At 41.3% G+C, this 13,642-nt stretch overlaps 1 long non-coding RNA gene across 1 annotated transcript in view; it reads left to right on the top strand.

Annotated features, from left to right (window-relative positions):
• The first annotated feature begins 10,712 nt into the window (after nucleotides 1-10,712).
• LOC103168407 overlaps nucleotides 10,713-13,642 on the top strand; it is a 114,825-nt gene continuing 111,895 nt past the window's right edge. Inside the window, exon 1 of the long non-coding RNA XR_485421.2 lies at nucleotides 10,713-10,755. This is a non-coding gene — a long non-coding RNA (uncharacterized LOC103168407). The remainder of the gene's footprint in view (nucleotides 10,756-13,642) is intronic.

Raw genomic sequence — 13,642 nt, 5'->3', positions numbered from 1 at the left:
CCAGTACAAACAGTGCTTCAGACAATGCTGCGTATCCCATTTGAAAACTGGGAGTCATCGCTGAGGATAAAAGCTTCATAAACAATGACAAAGAGGTAAAAAAAGAAAACAGCACCAGGCCCTGTAAAGGTAAACATGACAGCACAGCAAGGGACAGCCTTTTTTTGTGGAAAACGTGGCCAGAATTGTTGACCTTTTCTGGCACATATGAACTCAAAGGTAAATTTCCCCCCATCAAATGTGTCGTCTTTGACTGCGAAGGATGACTACATGTATTCTAAACACACAATTAGCAATTGTCCTTTGCGCGTTTAACCCAACTAGCACATCAAGCTACTTCCTGCTATTTTACAATATCCTACTACCACTGATTAGAAAGGTGCCGTTCGGAACAACAATTTAAAGTGGAAATAGGGTAACCTATATATCTTCATTGAAAAGTTGCAGCATCAATTAAATGTAATGACTTCTCTCTCCAGCTTAAAATTGAGGGTGACCTCAAAAGAAGTGAGGCGTCGATCAAATTTAACTACTTCCCTTCGCAGCTTATGGCAGTGAAGCTACACTGCAAAGGATGGCACTGTCCAACAACTGTGACTGTTCTCTTATTACCCAGTGAAAGGATTGTGAACTAAATGAAGGAGACTCTTTAGGTGGGGGAGTTCGCATTGAAATCAACAAGTATTAACAACCTAGGTCTTTTTGAAAATTTTATCCGACCTACCTACTTCTACCCAAGATTCTGATTTTCAGGCATGATAAATATGCTTTAGAAATAAAATCTCCGATTCTCAGACCCGGATAAATAGCCAGAGATAGAGCAGTGATCTTACTGCCTTTCTTGAGTTGCTGCAATCAGGCGCTTAGTCTCAGAATTCTTGCCAAACCAATCCTGAAGGGAAGCCCCGAGAATGTCCCAGAAAGGGGGACACCTAAAGTGGTGAGGAGGGGAAGAGCAAACAATGATCTACTCTTCCACTGTCTGGTCTGCCATGGAGAGATGTCTTTGCGGACTTTTCTGTGTTCTTATGTGTGAGAGAGAGAGCGTGAGAGAGATCTTGGCCACTGTAAAGAACGTTACTTGATGTCCTTACACTGGACGTACCCCAGCACCATCCAAGACCTGCACATCAGTGCTTAGTACAGTGCCCTGCACATAGTAAGGGCTCAATAAATACGAATCACTGACTGACTGACATACACCGAGCGGGAAATTAGCTCCCAGCCTGGTACCCACTGAACTGGTCTCCCTCCCTTGGATTGCCACCTCCATGCAGTTCAGGAGGGGAGGGTCAATCTTTGACCGATAAACGGTATTTGCTGAGCGCCTACTGAGCACTAGGATAGTGACTGATTGACTGTCAGATGTTGGACTCGTGATTCTGGTTTTGAAGTGGGCAATTGCAAGTTTGAAAGCGAATGATGGAGAGCACAGAGGCGGCTTGCCCTCTACAGCTCCCGAGTGACCTTACATCAGCCTTGCAGAGAGCCCTGACTGATTTTTTTTTTTTCTCTGAGGGTACCAATTTCTGATTTGAGCGATGAAAGAAAGGCAGTCCCTTCCACTATGTAAACATTTACAGATCGTCAGCCGATGTCAGAAGGGAGCACTTTTTCACTTTAGGCTTGTGTTCTCTTAACCTACTGAAAGCTCACTTCCTCCAGGAGGCCTCCCAGACTGAGCCCCCCTTCCTCTGCTCCTCCTCCCCTCCCCATCGCCCCTACCCCGCTCCCTCTGCTCTACCCCTCTCTTTGCCCTACAGCACTTGTGTATATATGTACATATTTATTCTTATTCTATTTATTTTATTAATGATGTGTATATTACCTATAACTCTATATTGATGCCTGTCTACTTGTTTTGTCATCTGTCTCCCCCTTCTAGACTGTGAGCCCGTTGTTGGGTAGGGATTGTCTCAGTTGTCAAATTGTACTTTCCAAATGCTTAGTACAGTGCTCTGCACAGAGTAAGCACTTGATAAATACTATTGAATGAATGAATTGAAAAATATATAGCAGGCAGGGTTGGAAAGTAGCCTAGTAGAAAGACCTTGGGTTTGGGACTCAGAGGACTTGGGTTCTAATCCTGGCTCCACCACTCATCTTCTGTGTGTCCTTGGGCTACCCACTTAACTTCTCTGGACTTAAGTCACCTCATCTGTAAAATGAAGGTTAAGATTGGGAGCCCATGTGGGTCATGCACTGTGTCCAACTTGATTAGCTTGGATCTACCCCTGCACGTAGTACAGTGCCTTGCACATAGCACTTGAATACCATTAAAAAGGAGTATCATTAAAATAAAAAAAAAAACCCTGCAATTGATCTACTTACTGCCCCAGGAGGTATGGTGGTCATCTCAATTAAGTTTTCTATATTTGCATCTCCCCTTAGGTCATAGATAGCAGAATTCAGACCCAATGTTCAGCTCCATCTTACCAAGGAGATACTTGTCTATGGGCAAGATTTTAGGTGTAAGCTGGTGTTTATAGGTGTGGATAAGATTTGGGGATCTTGTAGTTCTGAATTTCTAAAATGTCCAGGGGAGGACATTCATTTAGATTGGATACTTGATTATCCAAACAGAAATTTTACTTGAGCAAATTCAATAATTCTGCCTCCTTCCTGAGAGAGTTCATTCAAGAAGACCCATAGTGGTAGAGACAATATACCCATGCCCATGAAAGCAAATATAGGGCCATTAATTACTCCTTTGTTTTGTTTGCAAATAGAACTAATAAGGCATTCATCATTGGTTAAGTATAATGGCACAAAAATGGGCAGCTCATTTATTAGGCAAGGTGACAAATGGAATTAGCGGGGCCAGGCTTAGAGATGTGCTATTGCAAAGAAAACTACAGTTTCTCAAATGACCAAAATTGCAAATTCACTGCCCTTTGCAACTCAGGTATACTGTTATCAGCTGTTTTTGAAACACTTAATAGTAATTTAAGTCCCTGAAGTAGCAGGATGTAGAGGATTTGTCACTTCCTTTTTTTATGTACTTCTCAAAGGCTCAGTACTTCAGCCAATGAGCTTGCAGTAAATGCTATTATAATTCTTGCTTTAGCCACTAGGCCACATGGCTTTTCATCATCGACAACTGGCTATTGTCATTCATGTTTAGTTGTTCATCTTTTTTTATGTTTGGCCACTTTAAGATGCTATAACTGGTTTTGTCTGGTGGTTGTTACTGGGAAGATTACCATCTGTTCTTTGCATACGTTTATTTGACTTCTCCCATGTAGAACATTTTATTTTCATATACACATAGTATCTTCATTTTAATTTATTTTAAAAGCTATTGGAAAATGGTTTCTGTTTTGACTTTATTGGCCTTTACACTCAAATAACACATGATGTTTATTACTGAGGATAGTCTTAATACATTTTGTTTGGTATTGAATATGCTAGAGCTTGGTATTTCTGATCTAAGACTGAGATCTATGATCGGGAGATTAGCTCCAAAGAAATGAAGTTCCTTCTGTAGCTTATTCTCCTTGCCTAATTCCTTCAGCTCCCCCTAGATTTCTTCACAGAATAATTTTGAATCGAAATTGGAATCTTGTGCTGCGTAGAAATAATGAGAATAGAAATCCTTCAGGTGTTTGCCAAGAGAATATTTCCCAAAAAGTGGAAGTAAATATCTCTGCCCCATTGAATAGGTATGCAAAAGAACATAAAATATCCAAATGCTTCTGTAAACATGTACTTTTTTGGCAAGCTGTAAATAAATGGTATAAAATAAATAAATAGAGAAGCAGCGTGGCTCAGTGGAAAGAGCACGGGCTTTGGAGTCAGAGGTCATGGGTTCGAATCCCGGCTCCACCACTTGTCAGCTGTGTGACTGTGGGCAAGTCACTTAACTTCTCTGTGCCTCAGTTACCTCATCTGTAAAATGGGGATTAAGACTGAGCCCCACGTGGGACAACCTGATTCCCTTCTGTCTACCCCAGTGCTTAGAACAGTGCTGTGCACATAGTAAGCGCTTAACAAATACCAACATTATTATTAACAAATACCAACATTATTATTATAATAGTAGTGGTATTAGTAAAGACTAATTGAGTGCCAGAAACTGTACTGAATGTTTGGAAAGTTGTAAAAACAGTAATGATATTAGGATAAGCCCAAGCTTCAAGCTCTGCTCATTATCATATCTGTTTCATAGAAGCCTTAAGGGTAGGTCATCTAGAAGTCCCAGTGGAGAAGGCTCTTTCCAGACCAGCAGAAGACTGAGCCCTTGGCCAATCAAATTGTTACAGAAGGACATAGTGACCGGATAATTCAGGCCAAAGAGATTCCACTAGACTATAAGCTCCCTGTGGGCAGGGAACACATGTACCCACTCTGCTATATTGTACACTCCCAAGCACTTAATACAGTTCTCCACACATAGAAAGTGCTCAATAATTGATCAATTTGGGGCCAGAACGATCCAGTTGGATTGTCTCTTTCATGAAGTCGATTGACTGGATTGGCTCCAGTCCAATCCTCTCCTTGACTTAGGCTGGGTAGACAGTGCGACTTGTTCTAAGAACTTGTTCAAGTTATTTCGTTCTATGCTCCCTCAAGTCGAACTTGCAAAATTTTGTGAATTTGATTATTTTCATCAAAAGCAAAAATTTCCTGTTTGGCCACTGTTACTGATCTCCAAGTGCCACAGTTCTCCCATTATGCCCAGTAGTCTTCAGAAATGGGCTATTTCGGGTACAAACCATATATTCAATTGGCAATTTAAGTCTGCTAGAAATTAATTTCATTTGCAAATTATTTAGGGCTTCCGTATGACCACGCTGGGTTAAATTACAGTTCAGGATATGGTTTACTTTGGTCATAGAAGAAGTGATCTGATTAGCACTTAGGAGGTAAAAACTCAAGCTTAATATTTTCTTGTCAGATGGAACAAATAGAGCTAGTGGAAAGAGCTTGGACCTGGGCATCAGAAGGCCTGTGGTTCAGGCCCAACTCTGCCACTAGCCTGTTGTATCACCTTGGTCAAGTCAGTTACCCACTTAGTGCCTCAGTTATACCTCATCTCTTTAATGGTGATAAGCTTCCTGCTGTTCACCCATCTAGACCTTTAGCTTGCTGTGGGCAAGGATTGTGTCTGTTTATTGTTATATCGTACTCTCCCAAGCTCTTAGTCCTAGTGCTCTGTACACAATAAGTGCTCAACAAATACAACTTACTGACTCTTAGATTGTGAGAAAGGGATTGTATCTAACTTGATTATTTTGTGTATACCCCCAGCATACTGTATCGGAGTTCTATGGTATTCTTTCTTCACGGTTAACTCAGTAAAAGATTTTCCTTAATTTATCTCCATCCCCATTTGAAAAAAATCATTTCAATTTAAAGCACATTTACGTTTTAAAAATTAAAGAGTCATTTCCTTGTCACCATTCCCTCATATCCAGAACCTCATTCTCTTAACTTGAATAACAAATGAGGATTTTTCCACAGGGAACACTGCCAGCAGCTGGTCACTTATTTTCTTTATCTGGTAAAAAATTATTCATAGAATGCTGTATTAAAGGATTACATTTGAATTTGAAGATGGTAAGCAAATCATATAAGCTTGAATCAATATTTTATTTCCATTTTTCCATTCAGCTCTGATCCCTTTGAAACTGAGGTGGTCTCACAGAAATAGATGCAATTATCTCGGACCCCTTGGGTTGGCAGCAGCATGGCCTGATGGAGAGAGCACGGGCCTACGAGTCAGTAGCACGTAGGTTCTATTTCCACCTCTGCCACTTGTCTGCTGTGTGACCTTGGGGAAGTCACTTAACTTCTCTGTGCCTCAGTTCCCTCATCTGTAATATGGGGATTCAGTAGCTGATCTCCCTGGGAGCCGCATGGGGCAGGGACCGTGTCTGACTTGATTAACTTGTATCTACTTACAGTTACACTTACAGTTCTGCTTGATGCTTAGTAAATGTTGAACGAATACCATGATAATAGTTATTATTAATTAGTGTATTCCAAGCACTGTGGTGAATAAAAGATAATCAGATCAGGCTCTGTCCCTATTCCATGTGGACTCACAATCAAAGAGGTAGGGAGACAGCAGGAAATTAATTTATCATTTTACAGATGAGGAAACTAAGGCCCAGAAAGGTTTGCCTAGCGATTCCCCAAGGTCTTGGACTAAGATATTGGCAGGACTAGGATTGGAATCTGCTCCTCCTGGCTCCTAGTTCTAAATGCTCTTTCCACTAAGTCACTGATGCCTCTGCTGACCTTTCTCCAAGTTCAGAGGCACTATCTCCCCAGACCTAGCGATAAGAATGTGAATTTTACCACCTCAGGATGTGGTCCAGGCAATAAATTCAAGAAGGGATTGGATGCAGTCAAAGATAAGAATTTCATAATGGGCTACCGCTTGGGAAAAGTTAGATATGCCTGATGGCATATCCCTATCCATGGAAATGCCAATGACTCATATTTTGGGTTTTAGTCCTTAGTCTTTGAGGTGAAGCTGAATCCACATACTCTGTGGTAGAAATGTGGGGCCACTGTCGGCATTTATGGGCTAACTGGTAGCCTTTACCTAACTGTAAGGACAGATGGCATGGAAGGCAAACCTTCTATGACTTCCAGTTAGCCCTCTTAAAAGCCCTGTCTGACTCAAAAAGGACATTTCTTCTGAAATGTTGGTCAGGAGAAATTCCTTTTCACTTTAAAGATGACTACGAAGGCATAAACAGGTAGCTTCTAGGTAAAGGATGTACTTACCGTGCATTGGCCTGATCTTGTCACCCATTCTCTCAGGTTGTTTCAAATAAAGAATGTATTTTCAACTGTAAAATATCTGGGTCGGTGCTTAGTTCACCGTGAAAGATCTATCGTTCCTTCTGTGAGTACCAGAGACTGTGAGCAATCAGATATCAAGCCCCCTGGAGTGCCTGACTTTTTGTCAACTGCTGATCCTATAGGAAATTTTTCTTGTTGCTATGGCTCGTCTATTAAAGTCCTCAAAATATTAGGACCATGAAATGGCTATGTTAAGATCATCTCAGAGCGGAGAGACGCCGTATTTGAACATCTCACAGGGATCTGATCAATTTGCATTCCAATTTCACTTCCTTGGTATTCTTGCATAAGCAATCTTACATCAAATCCTCCTGCTGAAAGAAACTAATGCTCCAGATGACATTAAATGATATTTTAAGATAGCTCTAGGAGAATTGTACATAGAGGTGATTTCAGGTGGGACTCTTGACATCTTTCTGTTTGAATATGACCTATTGTCTCTCTGTGCAACGTCTCTAAAATAAATGTACAAGTACCATGAAAAAGAAACAGTTTAATGAGAAAGCGCCAGGCTCTCTAGAGCAACTGAAATCCAGGGAAGGTCAGTAATGGTAAGGAAAGATTTTCAGTAGTAGTAATAGTAATTCTTGAATCCCTAATAAGTAAATGCACTGGTACTAAATACTGGAGAAGAGCTAAACAAAGTGACACGATCCTTCCCGACCAGGAGCTTACACTCTTAATGGGGGAGACAGGGATCTACCTGCTAACTCAATTGTTAGAAAAACCCTTTTTAATCCATTGGTAGTGAGCTATTTATCATTTTATTCTCCAATTTTGCTGCTCATTTGCAGGTTAAAAGACCTAATGAAAGTTGTCACATCCACTTACCGGTCCTTAAATTAAAGATGACCTTCCAATTTAAAACCTTTCAAACTGATACAGATTAAGATTAGTGAAAAGGTAGCCTTTAAAATATACCCCCCTCCCATAAATGTTTACTGTCAAAGTTAAAACCCTCCCCGGATTCCTTAGATTCTTGGTTTCTATATGACTTAATCTCTTAGGATTTCACAAGATCTCAGATGGGGATTGTTTTTATTGCAGGGTGTGAAAGTTAGTGAGTGTGCACTCAGAGGATGGGCAGGCATACTCAGTATTTTTATTACTAGGATTAAAGTGCTTTATATTGAATTTCCTATCCTGGGAATTATCTGTTCAGTAGAGCAAGAGCAATGTTTAAGCATGAACTTATACTCTTCTCTTTTCAATACGCGCTCTGGCTAGAATGGGATAGCAGAAGTAGAGGCCATTCTTCCGACAGCACGCTTCCATCTGGTTTGCGTCTTTTTTATTTTTTCTGTTGTTGTTTTTATGTTACCTGCTAAGCACTTACTATGTGTCAGACACTGAACTAAGCAAGCCCTGGGACAGATACAAGGTTGGACACAGTCCACGTCCCTCATGGAACTCACGGTCTTAATCTCCATTTTCCAGATGAAATAACTGGGGCACAGAGAAGTGAAGTGGCTTGCCCAAGGTCACACAGCAGACAAGAGGAAGAGCCGGGGATTAGAACACTGGTCCTTCTGACTTCCAGGCCTCTGCTCTATTCACCTGATCATGCTGCTTCCTGTGGTTGCCACAGGACATGGGGTCAGAATAAACAGCCCCGTGCGTGCCTCCCGTGACAGACAATAATCTATTATAATGTTCTGGAAGCATGTAAAATGGGCATAAATAAATGCTTGAAGAAGTGCTAGTGGTGACTGGGTAATTACAATTGGGTGTGTTAGGAGTTGATGCAGGTAAACTCATTAGAGGCGGTGGCCCTTTAAAAGTAATAATAATAATAATTGTATTAAGCACTTTTGGGGGGAATGGTATTTGTTAAGCATGTACTACGTGTCCAAGCTCTAAACTAAGGGCTGAGGTAGATACAAGATAATCAGATTGAACACAGTCCCTGTCCCACAAGGGGCTCACAGTCTTATCCCCATATTATAGATGAGGTAACTGAGGTACAGAGAAGTTAAGTGACCTGCCCAAGGCCACACAGCGGACAGGTGACAGAGCTGGGATCAGAACCGTGGACCTCCTGACTCCCAGGCCTGTGCTCTCTCTACTAGGCAAGGCTGCTTCCCGTACTTACTCTGTGTCAAACACTGTACTCCCTGGGTTAGAAACAAGGTAATCAGGTTAAACCTAGTCCTTGTCCCACTCAGATATGGAATCCCCATTTTAGAGGTGAGGAAACTGAGGCAGAAAGAAGTTGAGTCACAGAGCAGGGATGTGGCAGAGCCAAGATTAGAACCTATATCTTCTGACTCCCGGACCTGGGCTCTTTCCAGTAGGCCACAGTGTTCTCCAGGAAGATTTTGACTATGGTGGGAGCTGAGGTCTGTTAGATTTATTATGGATTAGGCAGGTTTCCAGGCCAATGAGAAATGGTAAGGTATGAAAAATGGTATGAAACAAAATTCTAGCTGTACCATTTTTATGATGATTCTCAGGCTCTCCTTAAATCTAAAATTTAAATATGATATACATTTTATCAACTATAGTCAAACTTGGACTCTTAAGAAAAAATATAATGTTTTGTGATCATTTTCACCACATGCCTTCTCTCCCTTTTTTACCCCAACCAAAATAACGATAAATAATCAATAATAATGCTTTTTAAATGCTTACATGTGCCAGGAATTGTTCCAAGCACTGGGGTAGATCCAAGTTAATCAGGTTGGACACGGTCCCTGTCTCACATGGAGCTCATGCTCTTAATCCCCGTTTTACAGATGAGGTAACTGAGGCCCAGAAAAGTGAAGCCACTTGCCCATGGTCACACAGCAGACACATGGTGGAGCTAGGATTAGAACCCGGGTCCTTCTGACTCCCAGGTCCATGCTCTAACCACTAAGTCGCACTGCTCCTCCGAAATCAATGCCTCCACTCAGTTTTGCTGGTACCTTCCATCCCAGAAGGAAGGCTGCTTTCAGGAGACAGTGCTGGGTTGAATTGATTCAGAGTGGTCAGGTTGTTTTTTCCTTTTTCCACCTTGCAAGGAAGTGAAATATACAGATCTATATTTTGCATCCTGTTAGTTGCCCCACAAAAACAACATCTGGAGAGGAAAACCTTTTTGTTGCCGTTCCTCGTGATAAGTAGGTTCAATTTCATCAGATCCTTTTCATTCAGCCACTATTTATTCCACTGCCAAGCAAAGGAAATCTCCTCAGGGTTATAAAATGCTGTGGAAGGGACAAAATGGAAACATGCTGCTTCCTATCAAATGATCACCAGCCTAAGCAGTATTTCTTGAGCTCCCGAAAGATTTTAGAGAGGAAGCAAAAAGTAGGATCTCTGCTGTTGAGGAGCTTGCAAACTAATGAGATCGACAAGAAAGTATAAGAATTAGGCTAAGTGCATGAGGAAAAATCAAAAACAAGACAATAATTGACAGGTGTGCAGATGAGTAATGAATGTGCTGTATATTTCGGTGTTTGAATGGCAAGGATACTTTCTTTCATAGGCGATGTGGTGGTTTGTAGGTTCACAGTTCATAGGTTCGTCGTTCATAGTTTAAGTTCATAGGTCCGGGATGGGTTTTTGAACCATGATTTCTAATTATTTTAAGAGACCTTGCTAAAGTTTATTTCTTTGGAAATAGCAGTACATTCTATTTCTACCAGTTCATGTAGGCGAAAATATATTCCTTCCCCCTTTCCTTCCCATCCAGATCTACTAATGTCGATTAAAACATATGGAAGAAACCCAAATTATCCCAGCTGTGTTTTCTGAACCTTTATAGTATTTTTAAAATGTCTGTGACCTAATTTATAAATTTAAGGGTTTTATGCTTTATGATGACTCTTGTTGGGCACAGCAATTGTGACCCTCTGAAACAATGAGAAAATGGAATTTTGGCCTAGCTCCGAGTTCTCCCAGGCGTGTCTCATGGGGACACAGTTTCAATCATTGTAAGATGGAGACATTTTTCTGGTGAGTTTTTTTTCCCTTCTGTTTCAGTCTGCTGGGATTTGTTGGAAGCTGCTCTTACTTCAATGAGTCCCAAGATTTCCCCAACTCAGGCTCTCACAAAGCTCCGAACTCTCAAAAATACTGATATAATGTCGGGAAAAACAGGCTGGAGGCGTGTTCGCTTTAAAGCGACTATTTCCATTTTCAGAGACTTGAGTCATGATCAATCTGTGCTTTAATTAACAGACAACAGGAGACAGAAAAGACATGTTAAAGAGTGGTTTCAAAGCCTGAGGCTTTTTGAAGTCATCCACCATTCCTGTTTGCTTACTCTACCGGTGATGCTGACAGCCAGAGGCCAAACTTGAAAATGTCAGTCAGACAACTGGATTCAGCAAGCTCTCACTATGTGCTGAGCACTGGATTAGGCTACGGGGGCAGAACAAGAATGTACAAGATATGTCTCTTTACATACAGAGCTTATAGAGATCTGGCATGATTTCTGTTACTGTGAGATTGTATCCGCACGTACAAATTCAGCTGAAAATACGTCCAAACTAATGGAGGAAGCAAAAGAAATATACTAATATATCCTGCAGTATGACTTTGGGCAATTCACTTGATTTCTCTGGATCTCAGTTTCCTGTACACTAGAGATAGATACCTGCTCTCCATCTTCAATGCTGAGCCCTCAGTGGGACAGAAACTGCCTAAATTGATGATCTTGGATCTTCCCCAGTGCTTAGTTTAATAACTACCAACAATAGCATCGCCTTGTGTCATCCTACGCATATTCTACCCCGGCTCAGGCTAAGCTTTCCCAATACCGTTTCTTTTCTTTTGCCTGAAGTTCAGACCTCACGCCTTTAGACTCTGAGCTAATGGGGGTGGGGTAATTTGTGTGGGTCCTGTGAAGGCGTCTCGAGGAATAAAAAAGAAGAGAGAATGAGGAAGCAGGGGTAGAATGATGGAGACCACATTTTGCCTTTGGGGCATCACTTAAATGATTTCCTCCCAAAATTCCTTAAATCTGCGTAAGACTCCGTGATGATCACAGTGATCTATATGATGCAGTATAATGAAAGACGTTCAGATGCAGAAGACGTGTCTTAGGATTTTCAACCCTTTTAGGAAGCGTACAGTTCATCTTCGGACAACATTGGCAAAGGGAGCAGTGGATTGAATAATACATCCAGGACTTTTCAGAACAAGTTACAAGTCTGAGGAAGGTCTTCAAAGGGGGACCATGGATTCCTGTGAAATGCATCCTAATAGAGTTCTTCGGTAGAAAGGGACATGTAGAGTTCACCTCAGGGCTCACCGTCTTGCCCGGAGAAGAAAATGAGCACATCTTCCACGTCCACACACATTCTCCCTCTCTCTCCTTTGCTGTTGATTCCCTGTGAACCCCAAGGCCGAAGGACGGTGGAGAAGGAAGTAGAATGAGTTGCAGCCTCTTTGAGGGCAGGCATTTCATCTATCAAGTCCACTGTCGTACCCTCCTAAGTGCTTAGTACAGTGTTCTGCACGTAGTTCGCAATCAATAGATGCCACTGATTGATCGTGTCTATCAGCTCTATTGTGCTGTACTCTACCAAGTGCTTTAGTTCTGCATAGAGTAATAATAATAATGATGATGATGGCATTTGTTAAGCGCTTACTATGTGCCAAGGACTGTTCTAAGCACTGGGGTAGCTACAAGGTAGTCACGTTGTCCCACCTGGGCTCACAGTCTTAATCCCTCATTGTACAGATGAGGTAACTGACACAGAGAGAAGTTGAGTGACTTGCCCCAAGTCACACAGCTGACAAGTGGCAGAGGCGGAATTAGAACCCATGACCTCTGACTCCCAAGCCCGAGCTCTTTCCACTAATCCAGGAGAGTAAGCACTCAGTAAATACCATTGACTGATGGTTCAGTTCCCAGAGGTCAGAGATCCATTGCCTGAGTCTCATTTGGTTTTAACTCCTTTCTTTTAATAATAATAATAATAATAATAATGTTGGTATTTGTTAAGCGCTTACTATGTGCCGAGCACTGTTCTAAGCGCTGGGGTAGACACAGGGGAATCAGATTGTCCCACGTGGGGCTCACAGTCTTCATCCCCATTTTACAGATGAGGTAACTGAGGCACCGAGAAGTTAAGTGACTTGCCCAAAGTCACACAACTGACAAGTGGTAGAGCCGGGGTTCGAACCCATGACCTCTGACTGCAAAGCCCGTGCTCTTTCCAGTGAGCCACGCTGCTTCTACAGCTTCTTAAGCTCGGGGCCTTAGGCCAGTGCTTTTGTGTGTGTGTGTGTAGTTGTATTTCTATAACCATAAATTGCCTAAGTCTCAGTTGAATATTTATGAGTACAATTAAAGTTATATGGATTATAGGTTGTGAGATTTAAACCTGTGTGCCTGCATTCTATCGCTTCACTACAAAAAGAAATGTGTTTTGCACTGAAAAGGACACCCAGGGCTGCTGTGGCTTTTACCATGACTTTCATCGTTCTCAAGACTCTTACTAGCTCTTTTTCTTATTGAAAGAAATAAATGAAATTTGTGATATCCAGCAGAGTTTTTACCTGGGGTCAAACTGCACATAAAAGTATTTCTTAGCAGAAAGCCACTATGTTTATTAGAGAATAGAAGTCAAGTTTTGTTTGAGCACAGAATAATTGAAAGAGAAAATTTAAAGGAAATGCATTTGCCGTCTATTATATCTTTTGTTTCTGTGGCTAAAATATTATCTTCAAAGAAAATTTTACATATTCGACGTCAAACCACGAAAAGCTGTGATTTATCTTTTGATGCACTGCAAGTCAATTAAGTTACAAATGAAGAATTACCTACATATTCATGTAATGCATGAGGTGTCAAAATGAAATGAATTATCTGATCTCAAAAAAAATTCTTTCT

The sequence above is a fragment of the Ornithorhynchus anatinus genome, chromosome 14 (genome assembly GCF_004115215.2).
Source record: "Ornithorhynchus anatinus isolate Pmale09 chromosome 14, mOrnAna1.pri.v4, whole genome shotgun sequence".
NCBI lineage: Eukaryota > Metazoa > Chordata > Mammalia > Monotremata > Ornithorhynchidae > Ornithorhynchus > Ornithorhynchus anatinus.
Note: the sequence above shows the minus strand (reverse complement) of the source record. Positions and strands in the feature narration are given on the sequence as shown.